The sequence below is a fragment of the Giraffa tippelskirchi genome, chromosome 12 (assembly GCF_054371585.1).
Source record: "Giraffa tippelskirchi isolate mGirTip1 chromosome 12, T2T-mGirTip1v1.2.pri, whole genome shotgun sequence".
Classification (NCBI taxonomy): domain Eukaryota; kingdom Metazoa; phylum Chordata; class Mammalia; order Artiodactyla; family Giraffidae; genus Giraffa; species Giraffa tippelskirchi.
Window position 1 is genome coordinate 66970330 of NC_137286.1, and position 14590 is coordinate 66984919.

A 14590-nucleotide genomic window follows, 5' to 3' on the forward strand; every position below is an offset into this window, starting at 1 on the left:
CTTTGTCTGTTTGGAGACACATCCTTGAGAAGCTTTGTGTTTCCACTCATTCGTCTCGCGATGTATGACCTGTCTTTTGCTTTTGTAATGAGGTCTTTCCCACAGTAGATATCTTTGATTTTGCAAAGTCCACTGTATTCTCTGGGTTGTTTTGTGGGCTGCCTTTTTGTTTTGTGTGTGAAGACTCAAAGCACGTGTCCGGTTTCTGCTCATTGTTCTTCTAGATTTGTGACAAGTTTTCACGGAAACTTTGTCTAGGGATAACTGGAAGTGAACTCGGTGTAAGGTGTCAAGTCTCCATCTCCATTCATGTCATGCCCTGCAGTTTCCAATTCCCTGTTCCTGAGTGGTTTTGGAGACCTTGTGGGAAGTTTGGTTGCATCGGAGTTTGCGTTTCCACCTTGAGTAGATTCCCACTGTTCTGCCCTCAGGGACACTGTCAAGGGGGAGTGAGGAGCAGCCTGCACTTCCAGCAGTGACCACACGGTGGGGCGAGTGCTGCTCTCCCCTCTGGGAGCCCCAGGCCACAGGCATCCCAGTGAGGAGCCAGCTCTGTGCTCAGCTGAAAGGAGTTAGTCTCTCAGGAGCCTCTGAGCCCTTGCCTTTGGATCACCCAGGGTGGGCATTTGCTGTGACAGAAAAAAATTGCCCTGAATTCCATGGACGGAAGAGCCTGGCTGTGTAGAGTTCGTGAGTTGCCGTGAATCAGACACAACTGAGGACACAAAAACTCAATAGACTAAAACACTTTTTGGGGGTGGGGGGAGTGAAAGGGGGTGATGTGGGGTTTTTTGTCTTATATAATAGCCGAGGGAAATCTAGTTTAAACCTAAATTCACATAGATGGGAAAGGTATAGCTCTCCGTCACCCTATTAAAAAAAAAAAAAAAAGTCTTAACTTTTCTGAAACCTTATTTAGTAGCTTCCTTGAGCAGTTCATTGTGAAGGATTTTTTTTTTTTCTGTGACATTGGCCTCATTAAAAAGTACGGTTTGCCTTTACTGGATAATTTTGTTCATTGGTTTGTTAGGGAATCTTGGTAATATTTGAGTTTCCTGGGGAGTATGGTCACATGACCTGGCCCTGGCCAATCGGTGTGTTCCACCTCCCTGGCCACTGTGATTGCTCCGGACTGGGGCAGTGCCCAATCGGGGCCCGGGGCCGGGCCTCACGTTGGAAGCCAGGGGAAGACGAGCTCTCGTCCTGCTGGGGTAGGGGAAGGGGTGGGGCCGGGGGAGGTCAGGCTCCAGCAGTGGGAGGGGCTTGAGGTCCGCCTGCGGCAGTTGGTGACCTTCCTGCTCCCCTCAGGGCAGAGCCGCCGGCCTGAGAATGAGGGCGCTGCTGAGCCCAGGGGCTGGGATGGCCCGCTGCTGCTGTGGTCCCAGAGCTCCACCCGAGACCTGAGGGAGGCCGTCTGCCCGTGAGTCCTCTCCCGCTTGTCTGTCAGCTTGTTTGAACCATGCTGGGTTTTCTGCCCAGCTGGCTAAGGGGAGTCCCTGGAAATGCAAGGGTGTGGGTTTTGGCAGACTTCAGGGAAGACATGCCAGATGAGCCTGGGAGACTCCAGCTTAATCTGGATTCAGGAGATATCTCTTCGGGCCAGCTAGTAATTGTAGGATAAGCCTAATGAGTCTTCACAGGATGAAGAGAGTAACGTGCCAAGGTAGCAATCGATGTCCTCATTCGAGAGGATGAAGCTGGTGCTCAGAGAAGGGGGGAACCTGGCCAGAGCAAGGAGGTGTGCACCCAGACAGAACCCCCAGATCCGGCCATTGGAGCTCAGGGAGGCCACTGGTGTGGCTTCTCCCTGTAGCAGGCGCCGAGGCACGCAGCCCACCCTGATTCCTGCGGGGGCCTGACTTGGGAAGTGCCATCTGGTAGCTTTGAGACTCACCAAACCAAATTGCACTGGAGAGAGGAAGGACACCTTCCTTCATCCACCCCCCACCCCCGCCGGATTCCCACATACCCTGACCCCTTTCTCTTGACTTCGGAGCCATTTCCAGAGTCCCGCTCATATGACCACATTCGAAGTGCACTGTGGACGAGCTTCCATCTGCAGCTGCTACCACAGCAGCCAAGGGCTTCAGCTCCCGAGTACCTCCCTTCCTTTGGAACTTGGGGGCCCTCTACTCCCCACTTGCACACCACAGACCTTTGCTGAGGATTGTGGGGACCCTCACTCAGTTTGCAGCACGTTGTAGCCATCCCTGTCCTCTCAATACCTCCCTTGCCACTCAGCTTGTGAGCCCCTTTGGAGCAGCGTGGCCCACCTGGCTGCAACGGAAGAGACACAGCTGACAGTGAAACAACAGCTTAGATCTGACAGCCGGAAAGCTCTGTCAAAAGGGACCTCCCTCTTCACACCGTAGAGGCTGTAGGAGCCGCCAGGCTTTCGGAACCAGTGCTGGGGCCAAAATGACTCCACAGCCGTTTTCCTTCCTGGGGAGGGTTCTGGCTCGAGTGGGAATGGCTCAAGTCTCCTAAGGTTCTGAAAGCCCACTGTGTGCAGATTCACGGTACACAGAGAGGAGAAGGTGGAGTCCTGCCCTGGAGGTGGTCACAGCTCACGGATGAGCCAGGCAGGCAGGCAGGCAGGCAGGGCATGAGAACACCTGAGCTGCCTTCATGAGTGAATGGTGTGGGGGCAGAGGAAGAGAAGCCGGTCTGCTCCCTCATGTGGTGCCCAGGGCAGGTTGTCCCCAGAGGAAACCCTTACGACGGTGAGGACTCTCACTGCTGTTTCCCAAGGGGTTCCGTCGGTGCGTGTCTTCCCCGGAGCGGTCAGGCCGTCTCTAAAGTACACTGGCCATGGGCATTGCCTCTCCTTGGAACTTCCCACGTGTTTCTCTTTTTTATGGAACAGTGATTTTTCTAGAGGGGTTCTGGGCCACAAGGTTGTTGGGTCATTTTCTAGCCTTCTGTCGTGAAGAACGCTTTCCTGGGCGTTGGGGTGGTTTGTTGTTCCAGCTCCCTTTCTTGGCTTCTTTTGGGAGCTGGTGCAACAAGAGGAGCTCAGCCTCTGCCTTCTGGCTGAGATGTCACCCTTCAAACAGCAATGCCTGCCTGGAGATAATGATGGCATTTGCCAAAAGGGCTTCGTTTGGCACATGATATCTTGAAAGGACGTACACCGTCCTGTCAGCTATCAAAGGCTAGTTCAAATGACATAAAAATGAGAACTCTCCAATGGAGTCTTACAGTAGGTGGAGAGTCCGAAAGAAACTCCTTCAGTCATTTCACTGAGAGTCATTGATTGGGGACACCAAGAATATAGGAAGGAATGCAGAAAGAAAAGATGAAATTGTGTTCAGGATCGGGGGGAGGGATGAACAGGGCGTGCTTGCCTTGAATCCAGGCTTTGTTGGGGGGTGGGGCATAAAGATCAAACGGGTCTGAAACCACAAAGTGGCGATGGTAACACAGTATCACCAGTTACACAACAGTGTTCCCAAATTGCAACAATGATGAAAAAGTTTACTAATCCCAACTTAACCAACAAAAATACAGGAAACCATACAAAAAATAAAACATCACCAGAAAGGTGGAAACAAACCAAATGCAAAGCAGTTCAGGGGAAAGGAACTCCATGTCCCCTGGGGGCAGACCGAGTTGACAGCGTCCACGGTGAGCCGACAGGGATGGAGGCGGCAGAGCCGACCGCTCCCCTGGACGTGGTGTTTCCGGCAAGGGCTCTGGGTCTCTGTCCAGAGCGGGGGCTCGTTCTTCCTGCAGGGGTGGGTGAGTCATCGTCGGCGTCTGGGTGTTGCGCGGGAGCCAGGGCAGGCTCTCCCTGCCGAGGCGGTGACTCCTCCTCTGCCTCGGGTTCTCCTGCCAAAGCCCGAGCAGGTACAGGTGCACGTGGAGGTGGAGGTTCTGGCTGAGGGGGTGGGACATCAGTGCCTGGGGCTGGGGGTCCTGCAGGCACGGAGATCCGATCTGCCCGGTGTGCTGGCCAGAACCCAGCTGGCCTGGTGTCTCTGCGAGGGCAAGTCTCGGTTCTCCATCTGCCCTCGGTGGATCCCTGGGTCCTGCACCTGGAGCCACCACCTCTGTAGGGACAGGTCTGGGAAGTGGAGCCTGGTTCCAGTTGGAGGCCAGTGCTAGAGCTGGGGGAGAAGCAAAGTTTGCCCACAGGCCAGCCTTGGCATGTGCGTATCCCGGGACAGAAAGCTTCCAAGAGATTCCCAAAGAATACCCAGGGTCGGATGTCTTTTGGGACTGAAGTGTGCAAGAAGGGGGTGGGGGTGTGAGGCCAGCGCTTGCTGCAGGCCCAGCAGCATCTTTCGGGGACTCGTCCCTGTGTAGCTCAGCACCCCCTCCCCACACACTCCCGTGCACCAGCCCCAGCGTCCTCACCTCTGTGCTCTGGCGTGCTGGGCTCCAGGTCCTCCTGCTGCCTCAGAGGCTGGGGTTCTCGGGACTCTGGGTCGGAGCCGGGTGTGCTGAGCTCCGTGGCAGCCTCAGACTGGGCCGCCGGGTGTATCCTGTGTGGTGTCTCGGCAGCAGGCCTTCCCCGCCTCCGCTTCGCCCCCGGTGGGGCTGATGCCTCCGTGGGCACGCTCACCTGGAGCCTGCACTGGGCCTCAGGGGCGGGGGGGTGGTGCTCCGACCCCTCCCTCCGGGAGGTGGACGGGGTGTCCCCGTCCTCGGCCTCATCACGTGGGAAGCTCTGCAACGACAGTGACCGTCAGCCAGCCATGCTGGGACTTTTCCGAGCTGGGCCTGGCCAGTGGAGCCGCTGCTTCTGCCTGCTCGAACTTCTCTTCCCAGAAGGGTCAGAGACGTGTGTCTGCTCAGATCCCCACCCGGGAGGAAAGAGACCCACCTGAGGGTGTGAGGCCAGCCTGGGCGGCCGGCGCTGCCCGCACTCTCCCCATCCCAGCCAGCCTGCTCTCCCCTGGGGTGTGGACACAACTTGCCCGCAGGCTTCTGACCCCACATCCGCCTGGGCTTCCTTGAGGGAGACACACCCCGAGAAACCCGCATCCACACACACAGGCAAAGGACCCGGTGTTTCCGGGTGGCATGGGAGAGGTGGGCTGGCCCGGCCTGGGGCTCCCCGTGTTACCTTTCTGTTTCTCCGGGCAAAGGGCCAGAGGCCTCTCGGGGGTGCCCTGAGCCAACGTCGACAGGGTGCCCACGCACACTGCCTGTGAGCTCTCCTGAGGCCCCGGCCTCTGGGCAGGGGCAAACAGCAGAACATCCTGGCAGCAAGTGATCTGGCTGGGGGCTCCTCTCCGCTCTGGAGGCCTGGATACACGGGTTGCGGGTTCTGTTGGGTTCTGTTGCCGGCAGGTGACATCATTTCCTGGGGTTCGTGCTGAGGTCCCTTCCCCAAAACTTCCCAAGGGAATCTCTGGGTTTCTGACTGCTCGACCACCCCCCCTTAGGCCATGTGCAGGCACAGTGACAGCCACACAGCCCAGCCCACCGCCCTGGGGAGGCCTGGGTGCAGCCAGGGCCTGAGCTCCGAGGACCCCGCTGCTCTCAGACCAGGCTCCTTCTTCTCATAAGTGGTGTGGCCCTGGACAAGCGTATGCCCCTCAGGGTTTCCCCAGTCTCTCCATCTGCAGAGTGGGGGTCATTCTCCCATCTGCTTCCTAGGTCTGTCGGCCTACGAGCAGCTCCATGCCTTTCCACCTGGGGCCGATATCACGTGGAGCTTGTGCGCTGAGACTTCAGAAAGAAAGACTCCATCCAGGGCTGACACAGCACAGAATGGGGCAGAACGAGGCCTGGATGCGCCGTGGTACCCAGGAAAAGGCACTCCCCCTCCTGAGTGTTTTGAGACCCCGCATCCAAGTTGGAGGCGCGAAAGGAAGACTCGAAGGTCTCCCTCTCTTATAGAAAAGAGTAGCCAACTTTCTGGTCCTGTTTCCATTGAGATTCTGTTCAAGTGTCCCAGCTCGGCTTCTGCGGGTGGCTGAGCTTCTAATGGCTCCCTGCGTTCTTGTCTTTTCCTCTCCAAACCTTCCGTCCTTTTCCCCCTTCTGGGGTGGATGGGCGCTGTCATTGCTTCTACCTTCGAGACAGATTGATGAAAAGTCTGGACCGTCGACTCCTTTCCTCTCTTTGGTTCCGTGTCTCTCTCTGTCTGTGTCCCTCTCTTTTCCCTTCTCGATTCAGTCTGTGTCTTCCTCTTTCTCTCTCGTGTGTGGATGGATGGATGCTAGGAATGCACATGTATATGATTAGATGAGGGTTGTGTTTTAGGGATAGGTTAGAGGGAGAGAAAGGCTTTAGGTCGGAGTTGGTCATGGGGGAAGGGTCAAGGGTGGTGGTGGTGTTTCTTGGAATCTGAGTGCTGTGCATTCTTCGTCTCTTTCCATATGAACCCCTTCTCAGATACACCACTTGCAAGGAGTCTCTCATGTTCCGTTTCCCATCTTTTGCATTTCTGAATGCTTAGCTTCTCTGTTGTGAAGAGGTTCCATTGGATGGAAACCCATTGGCGTACTTCGTTTTCCTCTTTCCCTTACTTGAAGAGACCCATTTCTACCTCCGCCCAGCAAATGGCAAGGAGACTCTGATGTTAAGGAGCCTTTGACCTACGCTTCTTTCTAGCTGTCTCATGACATCAGTCTTTAGGGTGAGGTTTTTCCCCGATATTGAGGTGGTGTGAGATCAAAACCAATAGCGTTCTTCAGATGTAGCTGTCTGGTTTTCCCATGGACATTTATTGAAGAGGCTTTCTTGTTCCCATTTGGATATTCTCCCCTTTTGTGTCAGAGATGAGTTGACCATGGATGCCGGGGTTTGTTTCTGGACCCTCAACTTTATTCCATCGATCTGGATCTGTGTGTGTTGTTGTATTCCCAATAGCATACTGTCCTGCTGCTGCCGCTGCGCCTAAGTCATTTCAGTCGTGTCTGACTCTGCGCGACCCCATGGCCTGCAGCCTACCAGGCTCCTCCGTCCAGGGCGTTTTCCAGGCAAGAGTACTGGAGTGGGTCGCCATCGCCTTCTCCGATACTCTCCTGAGGATCCTAGTTTGGTCGTCTAATTTCCTTTCACACAACCTTGGATGTCCGTATCGGGGCTTTTTCGTCGGATTGTATTGACAATTTAGGCTCTTTTCTGTTTCCGTACCCCTTTTGCAATTCTTTGTTCGGTGCGAAAATGCATTGGCATTTTGGGAGGAATAGCATCGAAGCTGTGGATTGCCTTGTGGGGCTGTGACATCATTTTCCCAATAGGAATTCTTTCAAGCCCTGAGCACAGCTTCTCTTTCCAGTGGTTGGTGTGGGCTTGATCTTCCTTCTTCCGTCTCTCGCCGTTTTGTGAGAACAGGTCCTTCCTTCCCTTCTGGGTTAGATGGACTCGTGGGTATCACTTCAGTGAATGGCATTGTCAGTGGGGGTGATAATTCCCTTCTCATTGGAAGACTTTGCTGTGAGTATTAGAAATGCAAGTGATTTCTCTTCCCCTTCCTCCCTGTCCATCTCTCAGAGCCACCGGGAAACAGAGGCCTCATCCAGGGTCACACAGGCCTGAGGGAGTGCAACTAGACTGTTGTTTCTTCAGGCCCTCAGTGCTGGACATCATCCGGGATACTCTGTGTGTGTCTTCCTCAGTCTGGTGTCCCTTCAGACCTTTCCCTAGTTTTCACAGGCTTGTCGTGTTGGTGTTCTTTGACTGTTTGGAGACACATCCTTGAGAAGCTTTGTGTTTCCACTCATTCGTCTCGCGATGTATGACCTGTCTTTTGCTTTTGTAATGAGGTCTTTCCCACAGTAGATATCTTTGATTTTGCAAAGTCCACTGTATTCTCTGGGTTGTTTTGTGGGCTGCCTTTTTGTTTTGTGTGTGAAGACTCAAAGCACGTGTCCGGTTTCTGCTCATTGTTCTTCTAGATTTGTGACAAGTTTTCATGGAAACTTTGTCTAGGGATAACTGGAAGTGAACTCGGTGTAAGGTGTCAAGTCTCCATCTCCATTCATGTCATGCCCTGCAGTTTCCAATTCCCTGTTCCTGAGTGGTTTTGGAGACCTTGTGGGAAGTTTGGTTGCATCGGAGTTTGCGTTTCCACCTTGAGTAGATTCCCACTGTTCTGCCCTCAGGGACACTGTCAAGGGGGAGTGAGGAGCAGCCTGCACTTCCAGCAGTGACCACACGGTGGGGCGAGTGCTGCTCTCCCCTCTGGGAGCCCCAGGCCACAGGCATCCCAGTGAGGAGCCAGCTCTGTGCTCAGCTGAAAGGAGTTAGTCTCTCAGGAGCCTCTGAGCCCTTGCCTTTGGATCACCCAGGGTGGGCATTTGCTGTGACAGAAAAACATTGCCCTGAATTCCATGGACGGAAGAGCCTGGCTGTGTAGAGTTCGTGAGTTGCCGTGAATCAGACACAACTGAGGACACAAAAATTCAATAGACTAAAACACTTTTTGGGGGTGGGGGGAGTGAAAGGGGGTGATGTGGGGTTTTTTGTCTTATATAATAGCCGAGGGAAATCTAGTTTAAACCTAAATTCACATAGATGGGAAAGGTATAGCTCTCCGTCACCCTATTAAAAAAAAAAAAAAACGTCTTAACTTTTCTGAAAGCTTATTTAGTAGCTTCCTTGAGCAGTTCATTGTGAAGGATTTTTTTTTTTTTCTGTGACATTGGCCTCATTAAAAAGTACGGTTTGCCTTTACTGGATAATTTTGTTCATTGGTTTGTTAGGGAATCTTGGTAATATTTGAGTTTCCTGGGGAGTATGGTCACATGACCTGGCCCTGGCCAATCGGTGCGTTCCACCTCCCTGGCTACTGTGATTGGCTCCGGACTGGGGCAGTGCCCAATCGGGGCCCGGGGCCGGGCCTCACGTTGGAAGCCAGGGGAAGACGAGCTCTCGTTCTGCTGGGGTAGGGGAAGGGGTGGGGCTGGGGGAGGTCAGGCTCCAGCAGTGGGAGGGGTTTGAGGTCTGCCTGCGGCAGTTGGTGACCTTCCTGCTCCCCTCAGGGCAGAGCCGCCGGCCTGAGAATGAGGGCGCTGCTGAGCCCAGGGGCTGGGATGGCCCGCTGCTGCTGTGGTCCCAGAGCTCCACCCGAGACCTGAGGGAGGCCGTCTGCCCGTGAGTCCTCTCCCGCTTGTCTGTCAGCTTGTTTGAACCATGCTGGGTTTTCTGCCCAGCTGGCTAAGGGGAGTCCCTGGAAATGCAAGGGTGTGGGTTTTGGCAGACTTCAGGGAAGACATGCCAGATGAGCCTGGGAGACTCCAGCTTAATCTGGATTCAGGAGATATCTCTTCGGGCCAGCTAGTAATTGTAGGATAAGCCTAATGAGTCTTCACAGGATGAAGAGAGTAACGTGCCAAGGTAGCAATCGATGTCCTCATTCGAGAGGATGAAGCTGGTGCTCAGAGAAGGGGGGAACTTGGCCAGAGCAAGGAGGTGTGCACCCAGACAGAACCCCCAGATCCGGCCATTTGAGCTCAGGGAGGCCACTGGTGTGGCTTGTCCCTGTAGCAGGCGCCGAGGCACGCAGCCCACCCTGATTCCTGCGGGGGCCTGACTTGGGAAGTGCCATCTGGTAGCTTTGAGACTCACCAAACCAAATTGCACTGGAGAGAGGAAGGACACCTTCCTTCATCCACCCCCCACCCCCGCCGGATTCCCACATACCCTGACCCCTTTCTCTTGATTTCGGAGCCATTTCCAGAGTCCCGCTCATATGACCTCATTCGAAGTGCACTGTGGACGAGCTGCCATCTGCAGCTGCTACCACAGCAGCCAAGGGCTTTAGCTCCCGAGTACCTCCCTTCCTTTGGAACTTGGGGGCCCTCTACTCCCCACTTGCACACCACAGACCTTTGCTGAGGATTGTGGGGACCCTCACTCAGTTTGCAGCACGTTGTAGCCATCCCTGTCCTCTCAATACCTCCCTTGCCACTCAGCTTGTGAGCCCCTTTGGAGCAGCGTGGCCCACCTGGCTGCAACGGAAGAGACACAGCTGACAGTGAAACAACAGCTTAGATCTGACAGCCGGAAAGCTCTGTCAAAAGGGACCTCCCTCTTCACACCGTAGAGGCTGTAGGAGCCGCCAGGCTTTCGGAACCAGTGCTGGGGCCAAAATGACCCCACAGCCGTTTTCCTTCCTGGGGAGGGTTCTGGCTCGAGTGGGAATGGCTCAAGTCTCCTAAGGTTCTGAAAGCCCACTGTGTGCAGATTCACGGTACACAGAGAGGAGAAGGTGGAGTCCTGCCCTGGAGGTGGTCACAGCTCACGGATGAGCCAGGCAGGCAGGCAGGCAGGCAGGCAGGGCATGAGAACACCTGAGCTGCCTTCATGAGTGAATGGTGTGGGAGCAGAGGAAGAGAAGCCGGTCTGCTCCCTCATGTGGTGCCCAGGGCAGGTTGTCCCCAGAGGAAACCCTTACGACGGTGAGGACTCTCACTGCTGTTTCCCAAGGGGTTCCGTCGGTGCGTGTCTTCCCCGGAGCGGTCAGGCCGTCTCTAAAGTACACTGGCCATGGGCATTGCCTCTCCTTGGAACTTCCCACGTGTTTCTCTTTTTTATGGAACAGTGATTTTTCTAGAGGGGTTCTGGGCCACAAGGTTGTTGGGTCATTTTCTAGCCTTCTGTCGTGAAGAACGCTTTCCTGGGCGTTGGGGTGGTTTGTTGTTCCAGCTCCCTTTCTTGGCTTCTTTTGGGAGCTGGTGCAACAAGAGGAGCTCAGCCTCTGCCTTCTGGCTGAGATGTCACCCTTCAAACAGCAATGCCTGCCTGGAGATAATGATGGCATTTGCCAAAAGGGCTTCGTTTGGCACATGATATCTTGAAAGGACGTACACCGTCCTGTCAGCTATCAAAGGCTAGTTCAAATGACATAAAAATGAGAACTCTCCAATGGAGTCTTACAGTAGGTGGAGAGTCCGAAAGAAACTCCTTCAGTCATTTCACTGAGAGTCATTGATTGGGGACACCAAGAATATAGGAAGGAATGCAGAAAGAAAAGCTGAAATTGTGTTCAGGATCGGGGGGAGGGATGAACAGGGCGTGCTTGCCTTGAATCCAGGCTTTGTTGGGGGGTGGGGCATAAAGATCAAACGGGTCTGAAACCACAAAGTGGTGATGGTAACACAGTATCACCAGAGTTACACAACAGTGTTCCCAAATTGCAACAATGATGAAAAAGTTTACTAACTTAACCAACAAGTTCCCAACTTAACCAACAAAAATACAGGAAACCATACAAAAAATAAAACATCACCAGAAAGGTGGAAACAAACCAAATGCAAAGCAGTTCAGGGGAAAGGAACTCCATGTCCCCTGGGGGCAGACCGAGTTGACAGCGTCCACGGTGAGCCGACAGGGATGGAGGCGGCAGAGCCGACCGCTCCCCTGGACGTGGTGTTTCCGGCAAGGGCTCTGGGTCTCTGTCCAGAGCGGGGGCTCGTTCTTCCTGCAGGGGTGGGTGAGTCATCGTCGGCGTCTGGGTGTTGCGCGGGAGCCAGGGCAGGCTCTCCCTGCCGAGGCGGTGACTCCTCCTCTGCCTCGGGTTCTCCTGCCAAAGCCCGAGCAGGTACAGGTGCACGTGGAGGTGGAGGTTCTGGCTGAGGGGGTGGGACATCAGTGCCTGGGGCTGGGGGTCCTGCAGGCACGGAGATCCGATCTGCCCGGTGTGCTGGCCAGAACCCAGCTGGCCTGGTGTCTCTGCGAGGGCAAGTCTCGGTTCTCCATCTGCCCTCGGTGGATCCCTGGGTCCTGCACCTGGAGCCACCACCTCTGTAGGGACAGGTCTGGGAAGTGGAGCCTGGTTCCAGTTGGAGGCCAGTGCTAGAGCTGGGGGAGAAGCAAAGTTTGCCCACAGGCCAGCCTTGGCATGTGCGTATCCCGGGACAGAAAGCTTCCAAGAGATTCCCAAAGAATACCCAGGGTCGGATGTCTTTTGGGACTGAAGTGTGCAAGATGGGGGTGGGGGTGTGAGGCCAGCGCTTGCTGCAGGCCCAGCAGCATCTTTCGGGGACTCGTCCCTGTGTAGCTCAGCACCCCCTCCCCACACACTCCCGTGCACCAGCCCCAGCGTCCTCACCTCTGTGCTCTGGCGTGCTGGGCTCCAGGTCCTCCTGCTGCCTCAGAGGCTGGGGTTCTCGGGACTCTGGGTCGGAGCCGGGTGTGCTGAGCTCCGTGGCAGCCTCAGACTGGGCCGCCGGGTGTATCCTGTGTGGTGTCTCGGCAGCAGGCCTTCCCCGCCTCCGCTTCGCCCCCGGTGGGGCTGATGCCTCCGTGGGCACGCTCACCTGGAGCCTGCACTGGGCCTCAGGGGCGGGGGGGTGGTGTTCCGACCCCTCCCTCCGGGAGGTGGACGGGGTGTCCCCGTCCTCGGCCTCATCACGTGGGAAGCTCTGCAACGACAGTGACCGTCAGCCAGCCATGCTGGGACTTTTCCGAGCTGGGCCTGGCCAGTGGAGCCGTTGCTTCTGCCTGCTCGAACTTCTCTTCCCAGAAGGGTCAGAGACGTGTGTCTGCTCAGATCCCCACCCGGGAGGAAAGAGACCCACCTGAGGGTGTGAGGCCAGCCTGGGCGGCCGGCGCTGCCCGCACTCTCCCCATCCCAGCCAGCCTGCTCTCCCCTGGGGTGTGGACACAACTTGCCCGCAGGCTTCTGACCCCACATCCGCCTGGGCTTCCTTGAGGGAGACACACCCCGAGAAACCCGCATCCACACACACAGGCAAAGGACCCGGTGTTTCCGGGTGGCATGGGAGAGGTGGGCTGGCCCGGCCTGGGGCTCCCCGTGTTACCTTTCTGTTTCTCCGGGCAAAGGGCCAGAGGCCTCTCGGGGGTGCCCTGAGCCAACGTCGACAGGGTGCCCACGCACACTGCCTGTGAGCTCTCCTGAGGCCCCGGCCTCTGGGCAGGGGCAAACAGCAGAACATCCTGGCAGCAAGTGATCTGGCTGGGGGCTCCTCTCCGCTCTGGAGGCCTGGATACCCGGGTTGCGGGTTCTGTTGGGTTCTGTTGCCGGCAGGTGACATCATTTCCTGGGGTTCGTGCTGAGGTCCCTTCCCCAAAACTTCCCAAGGGAATCTCTGGGTTTCTGACTGCTCGACCACCCCCCTTAGGCCATGTGCAGGCACAGTGACAGCCACACAGCCCAGCCCACAGCCCTGGGGAGGCCTGGGTGCAGCCAGGGCCTGAGCTCCGAGGACCCCGCTGCTCTCAGACCAGGCTCCTTCTTCTCATAAGTGGTGTGGCCCTGGGCAAGCGTATGCCCCTCAGGGTTTCCCCAGTCTCTCCATCTGCAGAGTGGGGGTCATTCTCCCATCTGCTTCCTAGGTCTGTCGGCCTACGAGCAGCTCCATGCCTTTCCACCTGGGGCCGATATCACGTGGAGCTTGTGCGCTGAGACTTCAGAAAGAAAGACTCCATCCAGGGCTGACACAGCACAGAATGGGGCAGAACGAGGCCTGGATGCGCCGTGGTACCCAGGAAAAGGCACTCCCCCTCCTGAGTGTTTTGAGACCCCGCATCCAAGTTGGAGGCGCGAAAGGAAGACTCGAAGGTCTCCCTCTCTTATAGAAAAGAGTAGCCAACTTTCTGGTCCTCTGTTTCCATTGAGATTCTGTTCAAGTGTCCCAGCTCGGCTTCTGCGGGTGGCTGAGCTTCTAATGGCTCCCTGCGTTCTTGTCTTTTCCTCTCCAAACCTTCCGTCCTTTTCCCCCTTCTGGGGTGGATGGGCGCTGTCATTGCTTCTACCTTCGAGACAGATTGATGAAAAGTCTGGACCGTCGACTCCTTTCCTCTCTTTGGTTCCGTGTCTCTCTCTGTCTGTGTCCCTCTCTTTTCCCTTCTCGATTCAGTCTGTGTCTTCCTCTTTCTCTCTCGTGTGTGGATGGATGGATGCTAGGAATGCACATGTATATGATTAGATGAGGGTTATGTTTTAGGGATAGGTTAGAGGGAGAGAAAGGCTTTAGGTCGGAGTTGGTCATGGGGGAAGGGTCAAGGGTGGTGGTGGTGTTTCTTGGAATCTGAGTGCTGTGCATTCTTCGTCTCTTTCCATATGAACCCCTTCTCAGATACACCACTTGCAAGGAGTCTCTCATGTTCCGTTTCCCATCTTTTGCATTTCTGAATGCTTAGCTTCTCTGTTGTGAAGAGGTTCCATTGGATGGAAACCCATTGGCGTACTTCGTTTTCCTCTTTCCCTTACTTGAAGAGACCCATTTCTACCTCCGCCCAGCAAATGGCAAGGAGACTCTGATGTTAAGGAGCCTTTGACCTACGCTTCTTTCTAGCTGTCTCATGACATCAGTCTTTAGGGTGAGGTTTTCCCCCGATATTGAGGTGGTGTGAGATCAAAACCAATAGCGTTCTTCAGATGTAGCTGTCTGGTTTTCCCATGGACATTTATTGAAGAGGCTTTCTTGTTCCCATTTGGATATTCTCCCCTTTTGTGTCAGAGATGAGTTGACCATGGATGCCGGGGTTTGTTTCTGGACCCTCAACTTTATTCCATCGATCTGGATCTGTGTGTGTTGTTGTATTCCCAATAGCATACTGTCCTGCTGCTGCCGCTGCGCCTAAGTCATTTCAGTCGTGTCTGACTCTGCGCGACCGCATGGCCTGCAGCCTACCAGGCTCCTCCGTCCAGGGCGTTTTCCAG

General features: G+C 55.3%; 1 long non-coding RNA gene across 1 annotated transcript in view; it reads left to right on the forward strand.

The window, feature by feature from the left end:
* Nucleotides 1–11159, forward strand: part of LOC145530003 (uncharacterized) — a 270063-nt gene extending 258904 nt beyond the window's left edge. Inside the window, exons 19-20 of the long non-coding RNA XR_014071398.1 lie at nucleotides 1309–1420; nucleotides 8943–11159. This is a non-coding gene — a long non-coding RNA (uncharacterized LOC145530003). The remainder of the gene's footprint in view (nucleotides 1–1308; nucleotides 1421–8942) is intronic.
* The last annotated feature ends 3431 nt before the right edge of the window (nucleotides 11160–14590 follow it).